Here is a 12554-nt window from a genome sequence, read left to right on the forward strand (position 1 = left end):
TCTGCTGGCTAGAGCCAGTACTGTGGTATGGGACATGCTGGAGAGGCCCCCGACAACAGAGCGGCCAGTAATATACAGTAAGAATACCCTGCTGGACGTCTTTCGACATTGAAAGCTGCACAGCCTTTAATCAGAATGTCTTCAGCTGTCAGACAGTGGATTGGAAAGGGTTAAGTGAACGATAAGCAAACAAATTATTGTTCATCGTTCAATCGCTGGCTGTGTTTACACTGAACGATTATCATGTAGCAATGTTTGGGATGCTTCCTCTTGTAGCTTGAGCTCTACTTCTCTGTCTAGACTCTTCTTTGCCTTCTTGCTTCTTGTAAATATTAGAGGAGTTGAGACCAAATCCCCTGAACAGCATTGTGAGTTCTGACTTATGTTCCACCAGTTCACTAGAAAACATTTTTTTGACTGTACATATGGTAAAAAGGTAAGTCATTGCATCATGACATGGACAACATACTTGGCAATTATTCTATAATGGGCTTATCAGAGTATCTAGAAGTTGTTCTCACGCTCTGCCTTTATGAATAATACATATTATCTAGTAAGATACAGTTCCACAGTATATACAGTCCCATCAGAGACGTAGCTACTAGAAGTGGTTGTCTAATCCAAACATGGGGGTGAGTGGGGGGGGGGGGCAAAGGTCCCTCTGCTTCATAAGACAGCAGTATGATAAATGGCACATGATAGGTGAGAGTCCTGTTACAGAATTTGCATTAAGTTGCAAGAGCTTTAAGTTACAACTTAGAGCCCAATAATACTGAAATTAAAAAGAAGCATGTGACCTGCTACTTGGGCTGACCACAAAATCCAGAGACATGTGTAAGAAAACTAGGCTACTTTAACCACTCCATTCTTCTCTATGGTACTGTTGAAGATAGCCAAGCGCTGTATGTGCCACCTTGGGCAGTCCCATAGAGAGAAATGGAGAGGTAGACTGTTGCTCCATCATTCCAGGAGACTTGGTACCTCCTGTTCTTGCGATTAGTGGGGGTCTCGCAATGATCAGGCACTGATACCCTATGTAGTGCACAGCAGATAAGTTGTTATGGGGGTTCACTTTAAACCAACATGGTATCCTATCATGATCTAAATCCACTTAATCAGGACTCTAGGAAGTTCAAGCATTGAAAGCATAATACGGGTGTAAGCAACCTTACATTTTAATATAATCCCACAATAAAGTCCCCACAACACATGCTATTCATTCAAGAGTTTCAAAAAGACTCAAGAAGATGTCTTCTAGTAACATTAAAGGGAACCTGTGACCACCAAACCCTATTGCAGATGTACCTGGGTTCATTAGGAAAAAGAAGGAAAAATGAAGTGGTTGATTGTTCATCTCCTGTTGGCCAGTGAAGTTGGTTTTAGGGGTGGGATGGTAGTGACAGTTTTCCTTTAAGTAATCGAAACAAACTCCCATACTCTCCAACATTTGGAATAATATTTGGATAATGGAAAAAGTGGTACAATACTACCCTCACTCCACTAAGGCCCCCTGCACATGGGCGGAAATTCCGCGGCAGGATTTCCCGCAGAATTTCCGCCCGTAGAAGCTGCCATAGGATTGTGTTAGAAAACACAATCCTAGGAAGACAGCCATGATTAGTCCGCGTGAAATCGCACGCAGAAAAAAATCACGGCATGTTCTATTTCTATGCGGGTCTCGCAGAGTCCCGCACAGAAATGTCACTCCCGAGCTGCCAGCTCTGCTCTGCGCATGCACCGGCTGGCGAGTAGCCGGCACATCAGAGCCGCGAGAGCAGATGAGACCCGCACTGGTCCCTGCAGGGGCTCGGGTCCCACCTGGCCGTCTGCAGGCAGCCTAAGAGTTAAGGAAACTAATGCACCGTACATAATTCCAAAGCTTTTATATTGTCTACAATTTTCTTGAGGGTAAGCCACTCCCTGATGCCTCCATTCCAGTCAGATATACCCTGTAGTGACAGCTATACACTGACCTACCAAAAGTAATTGGACACTTAAGCAAGAATCAAAAGTAGTATTAACTTACATACATATGTTAAAACTTAGTGGGGCCTACTTTAGCCCTAATGATATCGGATACTTTCCAAGGCATACGTTTTACTAACATTGAACACATCAGCTGGTATTTCCCTCCATTCAGCCTGCAAACACCTGACAAGTTTTCTTAAAGAAACTGCTCAGTCCAACTACAATAGTGCCAGGAGCGTTGTCATTGGACAGTTGAGTAATGGAAGAACGTTCTATGCAGTGCTGAATCACTACTCCATCTTTAAATCAGATGGATGTACCCGAGTGCGGAGGATGCTGGGGAGCTGGGATGCCTGAGTGTGTTGTGCCAACAGTTAAATACAGCAGAGGTTCTGTTACGGTCTTGGGATGTTTCACATGGCATGGTCTTGGTTCGTTGGTTGTACTGGCAAGAATCATGAACACGGAGGTGTACCCTGACATTCTAGACAATAGTGTGTTGCTGATAATGTGACAATACTCTGAGAATGATCAGCCATACTTCCAACAAGACAACGCGCCATCACAAATCCAACACTGTTTTATGTTAGCTTGAAGATATGGATGATCCATGATTGGACTTGACCTGAATCCTACTAAACATCTTTGGGACAAACGTGAACATCGGGTCAAGGAATATGAACAGCGTCCATCTTCTTTGAGAGAACTGGCCAGACGTTTGCAGGATGAATGGAAGGAAATGCTAGCTGAAGTCTATCAGATCTTAGTAAAAAGTAGGCCACGGTGGCCAAAGCAGCTTCACTAAGTATTAGCCTATGTAAACAAATACTACTTTGATTCTTGCTCAGGTATCCAGTTACTTTTGGTAGGATAGTGTAGATGCCCCTATTCCAGCCAAAAATCAGAATCAGCACTGCGCTTCTCTTTGCACTCATATCCACATATTAGATGTAGTATTTGACCCTAACGCCCGAACTGGACCACAGAAGCGGAACATTACCAATCGATTTGACTGAATTTCCGAAAATCATTAAAAGCTGTACCAGGATTTTTGGTGCTGTATACCAAAGAAACTTAGCACTATATTGCCAAAATCAGCTTTCTTGGAGGGTATATACTCCATACATTACTATCAATCATCCTTGGATAAGAATACTAAAACAATAGATGAGTTATACACGGTTGATTGAAAAAGAAGACCTATAACCCCTATGATAATTTTCTGCAGATATAGGGTTAAATTAATCTATCAACTGTAATTCAATAGAGACTTCAAAAGATAATGAAGACTTCAAAGACTGGAAATGTAAAGGCCACTCATTCATCATTATTTCCTATTGTCACTTCATGGTTGCGTGACTTTGAACTTCTACGAAGCTCCCGGCTCATACACAGGAAACAAAGTATTAGATAAATGATTTCTCTGCTCCTTTGTGAATATACATATATGGATAAAACTACAGAACACTTGGGGCTGTGACTGGAGGAGTGGTATGCCTGGTTTAAATGCAGATGTAGCAGATTTGAGGTTGCTGGTTTCAGAGGAACGCATTTAAAGGGATAGGTCATCAGTAATTGATGGATGGGAGTCTGCCACACGGATTCCCCCCATCCATCGGCTGATCATCTGGCCCGCTGTCCAGTGCAGCTGGTCAGACATTGTCCTAAGCAGACAGGGAAGGAAGTGCCAGCTTCACTCCCACTGAAATCAATAGGAGATCCACCCTGCTATGGCACTTCCTGCTTCGGTGCTGGTCAGGGCGTCACATCCAGGCCTTACCAGTAGAGGAGAAGGAAGCTATCGAGAAGAGAGGTCATCAGTGAAAAAATGAGCAGACAACCCCTTTAAGTACGTCCGCAATAGGGATTTGTATTATGGACGTGTTGAATATGACATCGCAATCATGTCATTTTACTATTGATGACTATCCTCAGAATAGGTCATCAATATTTGATCGGTGCGGGTCTGCCATTTGGAATTCCTGCTGATCACTGAGCCTGCTGTCAGTACGGACAGTGCTGGAAACAGACAGCATTGTCAACTTTGCAGTGGCCTGGTTGGGTACTGCAAGTAGTACTAAACCGGGCTGCTGCAGTATGAAGACCTCGGTATTATTGTATCTCGACGCCACCGGAAGCTAGGGGTTTGATAGGGCTTGAATGCAGGAACGCCCCTGTCACACTTCCAGCTCCCGATTCGCTACCTTAATATAGGTCCTACCAGCAGCAACCCCCAAAGCAGTTCTGCCCGCTCACCACTGCTGCAAATCCACCCCGACCCCGCTGCTGGCGGCAAACTGTTAGGGTTAATGAACCCCCTCCTGCCGCTGTGCAGCACTCACCTCCCCGGTACAACCACCCAGCCCCTTGCTCCAGTCATTAACCAGCAGCCCACCACCTGGCGCTCTGCTGCACTCGCCGCTGCTGGATATCAACTCTGGCCCCGCTGCTAGTGGCAAACATCTCCGCTGATGACTCAGTGCCGCGGCCCCCCTACCCGCTCTGCAGCGCTCACTGCTTCCTTCCCACTGCGGCTCAGAAGTCACAACCGCCGCTGCCTGTGACTTTCCGCCACCGGGTCCGCCGATGCACAGCAGCGGTCATAAGCGCGCACCGCCACCTCTCTCCTTCCTCCGTGGCGGGTTGCGGTGCCTACAGGACCTGTGAGGAGCAGGACGGGGAGACAGCTGGACAGCCAATCAGGAACAGGGGGCAGCAACCCCCTGTCAAACACCCTGTGTCTTGGCTCCACCAGGACTTCTGGTGGCTTCAAGATACAATAATACCAAAGAGTGCTATCTGCTTACAGTGCTTTCAATACAGACAGCAGTCGTGGGGATCTGAGTAGTACTGATCAAATACTGATGACCTATTGTGAGGAAAGTCAGTAATAGTAAAAGTTTAAAAAAAAAATATATATATATATTTACATACAATACTGTGTAAAATTTTTAGGCTGCCTGTCCACGGGCGATTCTTCACTGCGTTTCCTGCGGCGATAATCCGGCTGCGGGAAACGCAGTGAACGCTTTCTATAGACTACTATGTGAAGATATAACCCCACAGAGCCCTGATCTCAACATCATTGATTCTATCGGGGATTACATGAAGAGACAGAAGGATTTGAGCAAGCTACATCCACAGAAGATCTCTGGTTAGTTCTCCAAGATGTTTGGAACAACCTCCCTGCTGAGTTACTTCAAAAACTGTGTGCAAGTGTACCTAGAAAAATTGCTGCTGTTGTGAAGTTAAAGTGTGATCACACTAAATATTGATGTGATTTACATTTGTCTTTTGCTCATTCACTTTGTATTTTGTTATTTGACAAAAATGCTTCTATTTTTGAAAGCATTCTTTGCAGCATTTTTTCCACACCTGCCTAAAACTTTAGCACATTACTGATATATATATATATATATTTCTCCAATCCAAATGAATTGACAGTAGCAAAACTTTCTACAACAAATCTGCTGCTCTATACGCTAAGATCACCAAGGGGTAGTAGTGGTAGGATATGGGCCAGCCAGATGGGGGTGATAGTGGGAGCAGCAAGCTGTTGGGCAGGAAACCAGAGAGAACTGCATTGGTGGTGGATTCTGTCTCCAGGAAGCCCCAACGTAGGGGACATACGCTATTGAAGTAAGAAGACACACAAGTGGGGTCCTACCCTCACTCCAAATAGTTAATTAGTGTAGTACTGTATGTAATATCTGATTTTGTCTGCCCATGTTCCCCCTGATTTGGGAAGTGCTGCGTTATCTGTTGGCGCTGTATAAATAAAGACTGTTACTACTACCCCTTTAAGTGAGCTTACCTTATATATGATTGACAAACAGGTCAGCTCTTTATTCCTACTCATCGTAGTTTTTGACTCCTAGTGATCATGTGGATAGGGCTTCTCTAGAATGTCCCATCTTCTGCCAGGGTCTTCGGCTTTAGTCCCTAGTTGTAGAGAACACCCAAGAAATCAGAGCTGTGCAGATAATCTGCTTCCTCCTGGCTGGAATACTCCAAGCGTGTTGATCTGATGTGTGCTTGGCTGTGTGTTTGTGCAGTTTCCTCCGATTTACGTGTTCCCTCTAAGCCAGCCTGTCTGGCTCTGAATCTTCCTGTGCTGTTCCTGAAGCTTTACACAATGCACCGCTGTGCTAGATAATTGACAGACTCCTCTCATAGAGCAGAACCTGTTTAGGAATAGCACATAATGGGGGGACTGACATTCTGGAGGGACATAAGAGAGTCACACAAGGACAAAGAAGTTTAATGACGGAAAACTTCCCAAAACTTTCGAGCTGGTACAAAACCTCTTTTATATACAGAGAATGCTGAGGCGTAGTTCACAGCCAAATCGTACATGCTGTTGGGTCTGAGTAATGAGTAACATTTACCCGTACACATGATTTATTTTTATCCACGGTACGGCAGGGTTTAGTTTGTCTGGCTTGCAGAGCTGAGTTTGTCAAATATCAGATTACAATGTCTTATTTGTAAGTTTATATAGGCGCGTTAAATAGTTAAAAGTGTAACTGCGCTCTCTGAAAACTTTTGACATGTCATAGTTGGGGATCTGGCTGCTGAGACCCCCACCGATCGCTAGAATGAGACAGATGAAGTGCTCATCCAAGTGCCGTCACTACTCTCTGGCGGAAGATAGTCTCAATAGAGCGTTTATGGGCCCATCTTCAGCTAGCAAGCAGTGACCACACACCAATGGCTGGCTTGTTCTAGCTATTGGTGGAGGGTTTTGGCAGCCGGATCCCCAGCAATCAAAACTTTTGAGATATAACTATGACATGTCCAAAGTTTTTAGAAAGTGCAACTAAACTTACAGCAAACGTTTGACAAAACAGTAGATTTCTGTGTCTGTGCACAGAGCAGATGCGACTGATATACGAAGGTTTGTGCAAGTGCAGATTATACTAAATCCGGCATTGGAAATGCCAGCCTTAACCCTTTGCAATCCAATTTTGGATTTAGGGTTTCCTAGGGGGCTTTCTCTTTCTGCCATTATACATTGTCGCTATCTGCTGGCTAGAGCCAGTACTGCAGTATGTGACATGCTGGAGAGGCCCCCGACAACAGAACAGCCAGTAATCTACAGTAAGAATACCCTGTTGGACGTCTTCCGACATCGGAGCTGTACAGCCTTCAATCAGAATGTCTTTAGACGTCAGACAGTGGATTGGAAAGGGTTAATAATTTTCCCCTTATGAGTTTATACAGTACTTGCCAATTACAGCCAAACAGCACAGCGCTCAGCTGAAGGCTTCTGCCCCTTCAGTTTAACGATCAGTGAGGGACTCAATACCAATACCCCCACCAATCAAAACTTCTAACATGTCTGTACAACAGGTCAAAAGTTGAATGTTTAATTTTGCTGCAAATGTGGTGTCCAGGATTAGAAAACTTGGGTTCTTTCTTCTATAAACAGCACCACTCCTGTCTATAGGTTTCGGGTTTATTTACACGAGCGTATATCGCCGTGTTTTCACGGCTGGCCGACATACGCAACCATCTGTTGCATTGGATTTCAATGCATCCGTTCAGATGGCTGATTTTCGGGTGCGAAAAAGCAGTCGTCCGGAAAAGATAGCGCATACGGTGCACATTCCTGGCAGCCGTTTTTACGCCGGCCAGAAAAGATAGTTCTGGAACTATCTTGTGGCCAGAATATGACGGCAGGTCCCATAGACTGCTATGGGAGCCTATGGGAGTGTAGTGGCCCAGTACATCTATTCCTGGCCCCCTCCATAAATGTCATACATGTCATGTTTTATGTTGGTGCGCTGTGCAAAAGTGTCTTGTCCTTTTGTTATGTGTATTGCACAGCTGCAGCAAATGAAGAGTTAAGTGTCTGCAAAAGTGTGGGTGAAGCTTGAAATGTATCAATTTGTCTTGTCGTGTCTGTCTCCTTAAGGAGAGCCCCCAAAAAGCGTGTGGAGACACCTAGCGGGTGAGAGTATTATCGTATCTTGACGCCACCAGAAGCTAGGGGTTTGACAGGTGTTGGATGCAGGAACGCCCCTGTCACACCCCTAGTGACTTCTCAAAGGTCCCAGCAGGACAGTGTGTATTGATTGCTGGATGCCGTGGAGGGTTAGGGTTAGGGATGTTTTTCCTGTTAGACTTATATTATTACATGTAAATATTTTCATCTTAGTAACATGGAAATATTTACATGTAATAATGTAAGGCTAACAGGAAAAACATCCCTAACCCTAACCGTCCACGACAGCCAACAATCAATACACAGGAAGCAGCAGTGCTGTGGATCTACTGACAACGCCACGCAGGACAAAACGGAGAGGGGCAGCAGGGATCAGAAGCAGCAGCGGCGAAGGGCCGCTGAACACACTGCAGCAGTGGGAAGCACAGGTAAGAGCCGGGGAGTCGGGAAGAGCTACTGAAGATTTCAAGTGGGCTGGCAGCGGAGATCATGAGCAGCAGCGCTGAAGCCGCGGTGAGCAAACAGCAGGAGCAGAGAGCACAGGGTCGGGGATTAAACAGCAGGAGCAGGGAGCACAGAGCTGGGGACTAAACAGCAGGAGTGGGGAGCACAGGGCCCAGGACTAAACAGCAGCAGCGGGGAGCACAGGGTCGGCCATGAGACACCACAAGCGAGTAGCATAGCTCGGGGATGAAAGAGCAGGAGCGGGGACTGCAGGAGTGGGGAGCACTATTAACATCCAGGAGCCGGGACGGGATAATTATACTGGCCTGCTAGGACCTGCTGCTGAGCCTTCTCTCCAGCCAATCAGGTTCAGGGGGCATCACTGTGCTGGCAGTCTTGTCTCCCCCAGTACTTCCTGGTGGTGTCAAGATACAATAATACTGGGGGTGAGTGGGTCAGGGGATGGTATAGTCTCTCCCCAAGGAGAGCACCCAGAAGGGGCGTGAGGAAATCTAACAGATGAGTAAGGATACTTATAAGGCGATGCTAGCTCCTAAGGGAAATTTATGAAATAAGAAAGATGGAAAAATACCTCTACAGCGCCATCAATTGGATGGCAGCATTACTTCAAATCAAAGTGACTTTATAACAAGTCTTTTTAATGATTAGGAATAGGAAACCAAGCCCTATTGTGACCATTATTATTCCTATTGCTTTCAATGGGGCTGTGATTTTCAAGCACTGTCTGCTCTATTTTTGCACGTTTTTGTGGTTTTTGACACACGATCACCAATCATAATGATGGGGTTGGTTAAAAAGCGCTGTCAAATGCTGTACAATGCTTTAAAAAAAACAGTACTCAAAATCACGGTAAAATGCGATTAATCAGCTGTGTTTTCTAAAAGTATGTGTGAGAGCAACGTAACATTGACTTGCAGGAATGCTGCCTTCCAATAGGTGGCACTGCAGAGATATTGTTCCATCTTCTCATTTAGGCCCAATGTCCACGGGTGGATTTTTGCTGCGGAATCTGTTGCGGGCGTTCTGCACCGGATTCCATAGCAATAACCTCCCATAGCATGCTATGGAAAAATGTTTTCTGTTTGTTTCCTCTAGCGGATTAAAAATCGTAGCATGCTTGGTTTTACTGTCGTTCCCGCACGGAAGGCTTCCATTGAGGTCTACAGTTGACACTGCGGACGGGCCCCGGATTCTGCGGGAAAGCAGGAGTTTACAAAAAGATAACTGTACTGCGCGTGTGCACTGGTGCTTCTACACACATCTGCAGTACAGAAAAAGAAGACCTGGACAGGCACGCAGGGTCCACGGTCACGGCAGGGTCGGATTCTGCTGCGGGCTCCCGCATGCGGAATCTGACCTGTTGGTGGACATGAGGCCTTACTCCACTCCCTATCACGGACCAAACTTTTTTTTATTTTAGAGTATTGATGTGCTGAAAAAAATATCTCCATATTTGCTTACGCACTTTTCTTTCTATATACAGTACAACCACAAAACTGCATGACTTCCCTTAGGGCTGTTGTTCACAGGCGATTGTGCACTGCGTTGTTATAGAAAGAGCAGCCCCCCTGTCCACGAGCGGAGAATCATAGCAATTCTCTGCTTGCAGGCGGCAAATCGTGGCATGCCGCGATTCTCCGCGGTGAGCTTATCTGTCAGATAGGCTCACCATGGAGAACTGACAGTTCTCTACCCTGGTCCTGGGCGGCGCTAGCGATATTCAGCAACGCCCGTGGACAGGCAGCCTTATTCTCCTCATAAGCAAATATATCTACTGTACCCCTTCCAATAGCTCTCCTGTCTTTTTATAATGTGAGTGTATATGCACCAAGTATTTAGTCCCATAACTCTTTCAAGCATTTTAGTGGGTGGTTCAATAGTCAAAAAACATATGTAATGTCATTATGGATATATCTGGCATCTAGGGGGACCTCTGATATTGCTCATAAATGCAGAATTATAGAAAAATGTGTAAAAGAGCTGACTAGTTGTGTTACATCTTCTTAATATAACCTTTGCAAAGATTCCTTTTTAATCTTCAGAGGTATCTATCTCTCATATCTTTCTATCTATCTATCTCATATCTATCTATCTATCACCCATCTCCTATCTATCTATCTATCTATCTATCTATCTATCTATCTATCTATCTATCTATCTATCTATCTATCTATCTGTCTATCTATCATCCATCTCCTATCTATCTATCTCATATCTATCTATCTATCTATCTATCTAATATCTCAGTCATCTATCCATCTACATATCTCATATCTATCTCATATCTATCTATCTCATATCTATCTCATATCCATCTAATATCTCAGTCATCTATCCATCTACCTATCTCATATCTATCTATCTCATATCTATCTATCTATATCTCATATCTTTCTATCTATCTCATATCTATCTACCTCAAATCTATCTAATATCTCAGTCATCTATCCATCTACCTATCTCATATCTATCTATCTCATATCTATCTATCTATCTCATATCCATCTAATATCTCAGTTATCTATCCATCTACCTATCTCATATCTATCTATCTATCCATCTCTCTCATATCTATCTATCGCATATCTATCTATCTATCTATCTATCTATCTATCTATCTATCTATCTATCTATCTATCTATCTATCTATCTATCTATCTATTTCATAGCTATCTATCCATCTCATATCTATCTATCTATCTATCTATCTATCTATAATATAGTCTTGGTCATTGACAGAATAATTCCTCACAATGGTGAATGAACCCTTCAGCAATTCATTAAACATTGACACCTAATAATCCTCCGTCCTATACAGCATGGCTTCATTCTCCTTCTGTGACCTGACAGCATCTCCGGGCAGATAATAAGCTTCTTCTGGCGCAGGGTACATACTACGTAATCCGGTCAGGATTTCCTCGCAGCTCGGCCTAGCTTAGTGCTGCCCCAGTACACACAGACACAGCTGTTTGTCAAAGACATTGGCCAAGAAGACAGCACAGAAATGACCGCAGGCAGAAAACAGACATAACAATCAGCAAGATGCTATTCAGAGGCTCGATACATCCACAAAAATGTGTCAGGCGCTCCTCCCAATGAATAGACGCTGAGAGGAACCTAAAAATATATTGAGGTCGCAGTCGAACCACCTGCAAGATGAGGCGAGGTGAGGTTCTGTCTCTGGACACTGCTACTCATTGTATGGTCTGTGCAGACACTGGACCAGACCATGACACGCTCTGCACTAGGGAGGTACCAAGGCACTAACAAACCGCAGAAGTGCTGCTACTTTCTTGCTTGTCTCGTGCCTTCTATATTTGTAACCTGCACAAATGGAAACATCCTTTATGTAGGACCAGATTCATATCTACGATCGGCAATATAAAAAGTCAAATGACACTCATTTAAAGGGCTTCTGATACAGGCCAAACCAAACCGTATGGGAGATGAATAATTGTTAATTCGAATGTTCATACCCCGTATACTTTCATTATTGACGGCAGCATATCCACTGTTTACCGTACATGGGGAGATTTACTGGCGACAATAATGATTATCTCCAATATCATAAAATAGGTTTATAATCGTGAACAAGCGTTTGGCTGATTATTGGCCCATGTAAAAGGACCTTGAGGTGGACCATACACATAAAATAGCAGTCGGTTGGATGGTCATTCGCCTGATAGCCCATACACATGTGCATTCTGCTGGCCCAAGTTTACATTGGTTCTGAATGCAGAGAGAGGTGAAAGCTGCATTCAGAACCAATGTTCGCCGCTGGTCCGTGCGCTATCACTGCAACTTCTCGTGGCTATACGGCAACTTTCTAGCACTACATGCGAGGAATTTCAGGGGGGGGGGGGGGGGTGAACTATAAGCCCTACCCTGAAAATAAGCCCTAACTGAAAAAAACGTATATTTCACCTAGAAGCGCTGTCCAGGCTCCACTGCATCTTCTCCCTGGTCTCCGGCACTTGTCTACTTCATCTCTTTTGGCCAGGGATTGAAACATCCCAGCCTCCTGGAAGAGCTGGGTGTGACTGGCTGATGCTTAGCCAATCAGAGCCAGCGCTTCATGAATGGCTGTAATTGGTTCATCGCATGGTTGCTGGGATTGGCTAAGTGTCAGCCAATCATAGCCAGCACTTCCAGGAGGCGGGGATTTTTCAATCCC

General features: G+C 44.7%; 1 protein-coding gene across 3 annotated transcripts in view; it reads right to left on the reverse strand.

Annotated features, from left to right (window-relative positions):
• Nucleotides 1–12554, reverse strand: part of NIM1K (NIM1 serine/threonine protein kinase) — a 91062-nt gene that overhangs the window by 47788 nt on the left and 30720 nt on the right. The window contains exon 1 of one of the 3 annotated variants that reach the window (XM_066602754.1): nucleotides 5783–6033. The exons of the other annotated variants lie outside the window; for them this stretch is intronic. The gene's annotated coding sequence lies outside the window, so the exon portion shown is untranslated. Of the gene's footprint in view, nucleotides 1–5782; nucleotides 6034–12554 lie in introns of those variants that run through there. 3 annotated transcript variants of the gene reach the window in all.

This window comes from Eleutherodactylus coqui, chromosome 5, assembly GCF_035609145.1.
Source record: "Eleutherodactylus coqui strain aEleCoq1 chromosome 5, aEleCoq1.hap1, whole genome shotgun sequence".
NCBI lineage: Eukaryota > Metazoa > Chordata > Amphibia > Anura > Eleutherodactylidae > Eleutherodactylus > Eleutherodactylus coqui.